Genomic DNA, 9,192 nt, shown 5'->3' on the forward strand with positions numbered 1-9,192 from the left:
ACGTCAGCACGGCCGCGTCACGGGGGGGCGGGGCCTCAGTGAAAAAAGGCGCCAAATTTGAAAATTAAAAAAAAAAAAAAAAAAAAGAAGAAAAGGAGAAAGCAGGATTCCCCACATGTCTTCGGTCTGCACCTAAGTAAAGATGTCGGCCAGAGAGGACACGGAGAGCAACCCGCTGGTGAGTAAACCTCCGGGGGCTCACACCAGGGGTAACGAAGGGTCAGGTGCTGGAAAACCCCCCCTTTTTTCTGCTGTCTCCGTCTCTTAGGACAGAGAAGCACAAAAGAGCAGAGAGGCCAAGAAGCGCGTGCGCAAGTGCCCAGTCTGCCTGCGGCGACTGGACGAGGGACACACCAAACCCTTATGCGCAGCCTGCACAGAGAAGGTGGTCCGGGAGGAAGGCCCCTCGGGCATATCAGACATCCGAGCTATGATCCGCGAGGAGATCGAGGCCTCTCTCTCGTCTCTTTCCGTTCCGCCCCCCACGAAAAGGGTAAGGCGGTCACGGATAGAAGAATCAGACTCGGAGGAAGGGTTCTTAGAGGATTCCCCCTCAGAATCCATACCGCCCATGGAAGAAACGAGGAAGTACTTCTTCGCATCGGCGGATCTGGGGCAGCTACTAACAGCGGTCCGTCACACCATGCAGGTGGAGGAACAGGCACCACAGCAGCCATCCCTCCAGGATACCCTGTTCCGGGGACTCATACCTCAGCCCAAACCATCATTCCCGGTCAACGATATCCTAAAACAGCTCATCTTGACCGAGTGGAAACAGGCAGAACGCAAGTTTTTCCTGTCTAAGGAGTTTAGAGAGCGTATGGTCTTCACCCCGGAAGACATTGAATTCTTGGACACCGTCCCGAAGGTGGATTTGGCGGTCGCCAGGGTCTCGAAGAAGGCTGCCCTCCCTTTTGAGGACATCTCCCAGTTGCGGGACCCACTGGATTCACGAGTGGATGCGGCAATGAAGAAGGCCTGGGAGTCGGCGGCCCTCACCATGAAGACCAACATTACGGCCACGTCGGTAGCGAGATCCATGACGGTCTGGCTAGACCAACTCCAGGCCCTGGTCTCGCAAAGGGGTTCGAGGGAAGATATCGCCAACTGCCTTCCCCTCCTCCAACAGGCCACCGGCTTCCTGGCGGACGCCTCGATGGAGTCAGTAAGGTTCGGGGCCCGGTCGGCGGCACTTTCGAACACAGCCAGGAGGGCCGTCTGGGTAAAAGCCTGGACAGGGGACAATGCCTCCAAGAACAGGCTTTGCTCTTTGCCCTTCCAGGGACATCGCATCTTCGGACCTTCCCTGGATACACTCCTGGAGAAGGCCTCAGACAAAAGTCAGGGGCTACCAGCAGACAGACCCGTCAAGCGGCCTTCCTCCTCCTACCCTCCTCCCTTTGTCCCCCCGAGAACATACAGGGGGAAGGGGAAAACCGGACGCTGGTCTTACCCCAAAGGCGGAAAGGGTGAGAATCCGCCCATCGGGATCCGGCAGGTGGGGGGCAGACTTAGGGGGTTCGCCAATAGATGGAGCGAAATAACCTCCAATCCCTGGGCCCTTCGCCTGGTCTCAGAGGGCTACACAATTGAGCTTTCCGCCCCCCCTCCCCGGAGGTTCGTGGTTACCCCCTGCCAGTCACCCGCGTCGGCCCGGGCCCTCCAGTCGGGGGTACGGGACCTGCTATCCCTGGGGGCCATTATCCCAGTTCCCGTAGAGGAACGGTTCAAAGGCTGCTACTCCCCCTTGTTTCTTATTAAGAAGCCTAACGGGGCCTACAGAGTTATAATCAACCTGAAATACCTGAATAAATCTATAACATACCGAAGATTTAAAATGGAATCAGTAAGATCAGCGATCCCCCTCATCACACCAGATAGCGTCATGGCCACGGTGGACTTAAAAGACGCCTATTATCATATTCCTATACACTCAGACTCCCAACAGCTTCTTCGATTCGCCCTGATGATGGAAGGGTCAGTCTCACATTACCAATTCGCATGCCTGCCGTTCGGGATTTCCTCCGCACCTCGGGTATTCTCCAAGCTAGTATTGGAGATGGTAGCAGCACTAAGGACGGACAAAGTACTAATTGTCCCATACCTCGACGACTTCCTGCTTATAGCAGGATCACCCTCGGAACTCCAGCACCGGGTCAACCTCACCCTCCGCCTGTTCGAGTCGCTAGGTTGGATCACTAACTTCGACAAATCCAATCTTCAGCCCGAACAAAGCAAAAAGTTCCTAGGGGTTATCCTGGACTCACACCACCAGTGCTCCTCCCTCCCGCTAGAAAAGCAAAAAATGATCCAAGACGAAAGCCGGACACTTTCGTTAGCCTCCCAGATTTCCCTTAGGAGAGGCATGAGGGTCCTCGGTCTCATGACAGCCTGTATTGGAGTAGTCCCGTGGGCCCAGTTACATGGTAGAACTCTCCAGGACTTTATCCTGAGCAACTGGGACAAATCTCCAGCTTCCCTGGATCAGGAAGTCACCCTCACTCACAAAGTAAGGTCCTCCTTGGGGTGGTGGACGTCTATCTCCAACCTCGCCAGGTCCACAAGTTGGGACCCGGCATCCCCAGTATCCATCTTCACTGACGCGAGTGCAACTGGCTGGGGGGCCCACTTAGGCTGTCGCTATGTCCAGGGGGTCTGGAACCAGAAAGAGGCCACTCAATCCTCCAATTACAAGGAGCTTTGCGCGGTCTGGAGGGCCATCCGTGACCTCGAGACAGAGATCGGGGGTAGACCCATTAAAATATTCTCGGATAACATAACAACTGTGTCCCTCATTCGCCACCAGGGATCCACGCGGAACCCCCGACTACAAGACCTGGCGGCGAAAGTGCTCGGGTGGATAGAGCAGCGGATGCCTTCCGTTTCAGCGTTCCACGTAAGGGGCCCAGAGAACACCATGGCAGACTACCTCAGCCGCAGGAGAATAGACCCTGGGGAGTGGGCACTACATCCAGAGGCATTCCAACTGATTACAGAAAGATGGGGGACTCCAAAGGTGGATTTGTTTGCCTCTCGGGAGAACAACAAGTGTCCCCGGTTCTTTTCCAGGGGGGCAGACGGGGGCTCCCTGGGAATAGACGCACTATCCCAAGCATGGGAATGGGACCTGACATACGCCTTCCCACCTATTCCCCTGATCCCTCGGGTTCTAAAGAAGATCCAGGGGTCCCCGGGCTCCGTTATCCTGGTAGCCCCATTCTGGCCCAAGAGACCTTGGTTCCCGCTCCTGGCCGCTCTATCAACACAGGAGCCCCTACATCTGCCGTGGAGAGACGACCTCCTACAACAGGGTCCCCTGATTTGCCCAAAAACCCGACAGTTCAGACTAGCGGCCTGGAAGCTGTGCGGGTAAAATATCTGAACCAGGGCCTATCAGGGAGGGTGACCACCACCTTATGTGAGAGTCTCAAAGAGTCCACCAGGAACATATACACCAGGGTGTGGGACACCTTCTCTAAGTGGTTGGGGCACAGTATTCACGACCTCCAACAACCAGACATTAATAAGATTCTAGAGTTCCTTCAGGATGGACTGGACATGGGCCTAAAACCTGGTACCCTTAAGGTCCAGGTGGCCGCCCTAGGAGCCTTCTTTGACTTCCCGTTAGCCGACCATAGGCTAGTCAAAAAATACCTTAAAGGAGCAGTTAGACTTCACCCCTTTATAAGAAGAACCATGCCCCCATGGGACCTGAATCTTGTTTTACAGGCCCTTTGCGCACATCCCTTCGAGCCCCTGGAAGAACTCTCAGTTAAGACCCTCTCATATAAGGTTGCCTTCCTAGTGGCCATTACATCCGCCAGGCGGATCGGGGAAATCCAAGCTCTCTCTATAAAAACCCCATATATGACCATCTTCCCGGACAAGATAGAGTTTAGACCCGACCCCTTCTTTCAACCGAAAGTCCTTACGGACTTTCACAGAGAGCAAAAAATAGTACTTCCCTCCTTCTGCCAGGAACCCCGGAACACTACGGAACAGAGGTTCCATAACCTAGACGTGAGACGAGCAGTTCTGAAGTACTTAGAGGTCTCACATACCTTTAGGAAATCTAATAACCTCTTCATTCAATTTCAGGGTCCACGCAGAGGAGGGGCCGCTACTAAGGACTCCCTAGCGCGGTGGGTCAGGAGGGCCGTAGAAGAGGCATACAGATCCCAAGGGATCCCACTCCCGGGCGAAGTTAGAGCCCATTCTACTAGGGCGGTCGCCTGTTCCTGGGCGGAGAGAGCCCAGGCGACAACCGACCAGATTTGCAGAGCCGCCACATGGTCAAGCACCCATACGTTTGTAAAACACTACCGTCTGGACGTGGGGGCCAGCCGGGACACTGCCTTTGGGCGGAAAGTTCTGCAAGCAGTGGTCCCTCCCTAAAGCCCGTAATTGTTGGTATTCCTCCATGTGTATGCTGTCAGGATGACGAGGGGAAGACAGGAATTAGGTTTACCTGTTAATTCCTTTTCTGGAGTCATCCTGACAGCATAGGGGCTTTTCCCTCCCCTTCAGTTATCCTTCTCTACGTGAAGTAACGTATTGTACTATAAGTTTCGTTATTAAAAATGAGTGATTAAGCAAAGCCGGGTCACTGTAGTTATTTGGTACACACTGGTGAGCTGGTGGCGGGAGGTGCCTTTTGTATGTTTTTCCGCTTCCTGTCCCAACAGGGGTCCAGTGGACATCCTCCATGTGTATGCTGTCAGGATGACTCCAGAAAAGGAATTAACAGGTAAACCTAATTCCTGTCTTTGTTAACTTTTGGCTACTATGAAACCAGCGAAAGCTTTAGGATGTTCTCCTTCTATAACTTTTCTCTCCTTTTTATGAATTATTTTATATAATTGTTGTAAAACTGAAAGGGAATCTGAAGTATCCATCCAGACGTGTGCTCATCCTCCAACACGTCTCCTTGATTATCAGTATTATATGCTGCTGTAATGGGAGATCTACGTATTGTATGTTTGTCCTTTCATATACAATAAAGTTGTCTTTTCCACTAAAATCTACTTTGTCCTTTAATTCCTATATTAAACCAGTAACTACATAGGGAATATAGTGTGGAAATGTCCATATAGAATGAAAATGGTTAGGCAGACAGTGATCCAATTTTGCATACAAGCTCCAGGGAACCTGTTGGGTCATGTCACCAAAAAGACGGCCATCTTGAATTCAACTGTATTTTTTCCACTGGGAAGGTCTGTGAGTGATATATCAGACTGGTGGATAATTACACCAGAAAACAGATGGTGGGCTTACTGGAATATCTCTTTAAGCCCTGCCTCGGCGACAGCTCCCAAAACTCCCCGGGTGCACATATTAGTTTTTTGGGGTAGTTTTTCCTAAACCCTGCCACCTCTAGGCCTCCTGCAGACGGGCGAAGATTCCGCGCAGAATTTCCGCCCGTACACGCCTGCATAGGAGTGCATTACAATACGCAATCCTATGCAGACTGCCGCTTTTTGTCTGCGCGAAATCGCGCTCAAAAACAAACCGTGGCATGCTCTATTTGCGAGCCCCACACAGAAACATCACTTCCCGGCCGCTGGCTCCGCTCTGAGCATGCGCCGGCAGCCGGCACATGAAAGAGCCAGAGCTGCGGGTAAGTTCTGCGCTGCTCTCTGCAGGCGCTTGGGTCGGGTCCCACTGCGAGAATTCTCGCAGCCGGATCCGACCCAGGCGTCTACAGGCGGCCTTAGTGGGTGTTGTCGGAGACTATTTGCAATAGGTGGCACTGCAGAGGTATTGTTCCAGCTTCCCTATTTGCATATATTTCCCAGAGGAGTATGGTTGGCCTTAGAAGTCTCTTCCCTCACCTTCTAAGGGTCTCCTTAACCCCTTAGTGACCAAGCCTGTTTGCGCCTTAATGACCAGGCCAAATTTTGGAAATCTGACATGTATACTTCAACATAGAATAGCTCCGTAAAGGTTTTGCATATCCAAGTGATTCTGACATTGTTTTTTCGCCACATGTTGTACTTCATTTAGGTGGTGAAAAAAGTCCGATATAATTTGTGTATATTTATTAAAAGTGCCAATATTGGGAACATTTTTGAAAAAAATATCATTTTTTCACATTTTCAATTGTAATTAGGGATGAGCGAGTATACTCGTTAAAGCACTACTCGTTTGAGTAATGTGCTTTAGACGAGTATCTCCCTGCTCGTCCCTGAAGATTCGGGGGCGGGCGGGGAGAGCGGGGACGAACGGAGGGGAGATCTCTCTCCCCCTCTCTCCCGCCCGCTCTCCCCTGCTCCCCGCTGCGACTCACCTGTCAGCTGCGGCGGCCCCCGAATCTCAGGGACGAGCAGGGAGATACTCGTCTAAAGCACATTACTCGAACGAGTAGTGCTTTAGCGAGTATACTCGCTCATCCCTAATTGTAATATATCAAATATGTGCAAACATACTGTACAAACTTTTGCTAAGATATATATTTTCACCCATTTACTTTATTCAGAATGCACATTTGAATAACTTATTTTTTTTTTAACCATTTAGGAGACTTACAAATTTAACATTACTTTTCAGCATTTTGAGGAACACTGTTTTCCTGCACCAAGCCAAGTTTGCAAAGGCTCATAGGTGTCAGAATAATAGATACCCCCACAAATGACCCTATTTTAAAAACTACACCCCTTAATGTATCCACTGAGGGGTGTCATGAGTATTTTGACCCCACAGTTTTTTTTCAGGAATTAATTTGATTTAGAGGAGAAAAATAAAAATTTCATTTTTGCAAATATGTCATTTTAAAGACATTTGTTTTTCTATAGTTTACATGAAAATGAGGATTTACACCCCAAAATGGATCCTCCTGTTTGTCCTGTGTTCAAAAATGTACCCAATGTGGCCCTAATCTTATATCTGAGTGCACAACGGGGCCCAAAATGAAAGGAGTAGTCAGTGTCTTTCAGAACAGAAATTTTGCTTGAAGGTGTTTTAGGCCCCATAGCACACATGTAGAGTTCTTGAGCGCCCAAAACCATAGAAAACCCCCACAAATGACCTCATTTTGAAAACTAGACCCCTTATAAAATTTGTCTATGGGTGTACTACCTATTTGGACCCCACAGTTTTTGAATGAATTCAAGCAAAGCAAAAGGAAAAAAATGTGATTTTCATTTTTTTTTGGCAATTCTGTCACTTTAAAAACAGCTTTTTTTTCATACAGCACACATGTGAATGAAGACTTGCACCCCAAAATGAATACCCCTGTTTGTGCCGTTTTCAGAAATATACCCATTGTGGCCCTAATCTTATGTCCGCATGCACAACGGGGCCCAAAATGAAAGGAGCAGTCGGTGGCTTTTAGAACATAAATTTTGCTTGAAGGCCTTTCATGCCCCATAGCACACTTGTAGAGTTCTTGAGCGCCCAAAACAATAGAGAACCCCCACAAATGACCTCATTTTGAAAACTAGACCCCTTAACGAATTTATCTAGGGGTGTACTGTGTATTTTAACCGTACAATTTTTTTGAATAGATCTAAGCAAAGCAGTAGGAAAAAATTACAATTTTCATTTTTTGGGCAATTGCGTCAATTTAAAAACAGGTTTTTTTTGTATAGCACATGTATAACTGAAGACTTTCACCCCAAAATGGATACCCCTGTTTGTCTCGTGTTCAGAAACATACCCATTGTGGCCCCAATCTACTTACAGGACACATGGCTAGGCCTATAATGAAAGGAGCACCGGGTGGATTTCAGGGCACAACTGAATAAATTCCAGGTCCCATCGCCCACTTATAGAGCCATTGAGTGGCTAAAACGATAAGGAACCCCCTCAAATGACCCCATTTTGAAAACTATACCCCTTAACGAATTCATCTAGGGGTGTACTGTGTATTTTGACACCACAGTATTTGAATGAATCTAAGCAAAGCAGAAGGAAAAAAATTACGATTTTCAAATTTTTTGGCAATTTTTTCAATTTAAAAACAGGTTTTTTTGTACAGCGTACATAGGAATGAAGACGTTCACCCCAAAATGGATACCCCCGTTTGTCTCGAGTTCAGAAACATACCCATTGTGGCCCTAATCTACTTACAGGGCCCATGGCAAGGCCTATAATGGAAGGAGCACCCGTTGGATTGCAGGGCACAACTGAATAAATTCCAGGCCCCATTGCTCATTTGTACGGAATAAAAATTGACTCCCTAAAAATCTCCCCCCTCCTCACCCTTTTCGGCATTTCCCAAATCTTAGATAAAAGTAAAAATGTGAACTGTGTGGTATTTCCGAAGACGGGTTATTACGGAGGCTGGTTGGAATGGGCACATGGGGCAATAAAACCGGTATCCTCCCTCCTCTCATGCTGGGGGTCATTTCTTGACCTCAGTGGCCGGTATGGGGTGTAAAAAGTAGCGTTCCGTGAGTCTTTGTAAGCTTGCGGAGGTGCGGCGGTCTCGCACAGAAGATGCTCAACAAGCTGCTCCTGGAACTGCAGGAAGGCGAACGTTCCCGGTGCTTCTTGTAAAATACGTATTACAGGTAGCAGTCTGAATAACGCTGGGCTCACGCAGCCTTAGCGGAATCCGCTTACGGAGGCCTGCAGCGGATCCCAGCTGTGAGCCCGGCTGTGACCCTGCGTACGGCCACGTAATGTTCTGCGCATAACTGCCTACTTACACAGGCGGTCATTCTTAGTACAAATTTTTTTTTTTTTGTATTTCCCGCACCATCGCTTAGCGATGACGCGGGTACCCGCAACCCGTACACAACGTAGTTGCGTATGGGCAGCGGGTATATCCGCGACCATGGAGCACAATAGGCTCTATGCTGCGGATAGCCGCGGTAAAATAGAACCTGCTGCGTTCTCTTTTCTGCTAGTGGATGACACAATTCCGACCCACTAATGTGAGCGGAATTGTTTAATCCAATGTGATTGATCTGCGTAATACTGCGGATCAGATGCATGCGGAATCTGTAATTCCTATCCGGTCGTGTGAGACCGATCTATGTTAGATCGCTACTTTTTTATTACGTGACCGGGACTGCTCAACGAGGCCACCCGTCACTGCTCCAGGCTCTTGGTGACCGTTGGTCGCCGAGAGCAAGGAGATATTGAGCTTCCTGGGCTCCCCGACTCCTGCGTATGTGTCCGGTATTTTGCCGGCGGTTGCATGTGCAGAATCCGGGTAACTTCACGGATGAGGATTGCGTCGGGGTGCAA

This window comes from Eleutherodactylus coqui, chromosome 10 (assembly GCF_035609145.1).
Source record: "Eleutherodactylus coqui strain aEleCoq1 chromosome 10, aEleCoq1.hap1, whole genome shotgun sequence".
NCBI lineage: Eukaryota > Metazoa > Chordata > Amphibia > Anura > Eleutherodactylidae > Eleutherodactylus > Eleutherodactylus coqui.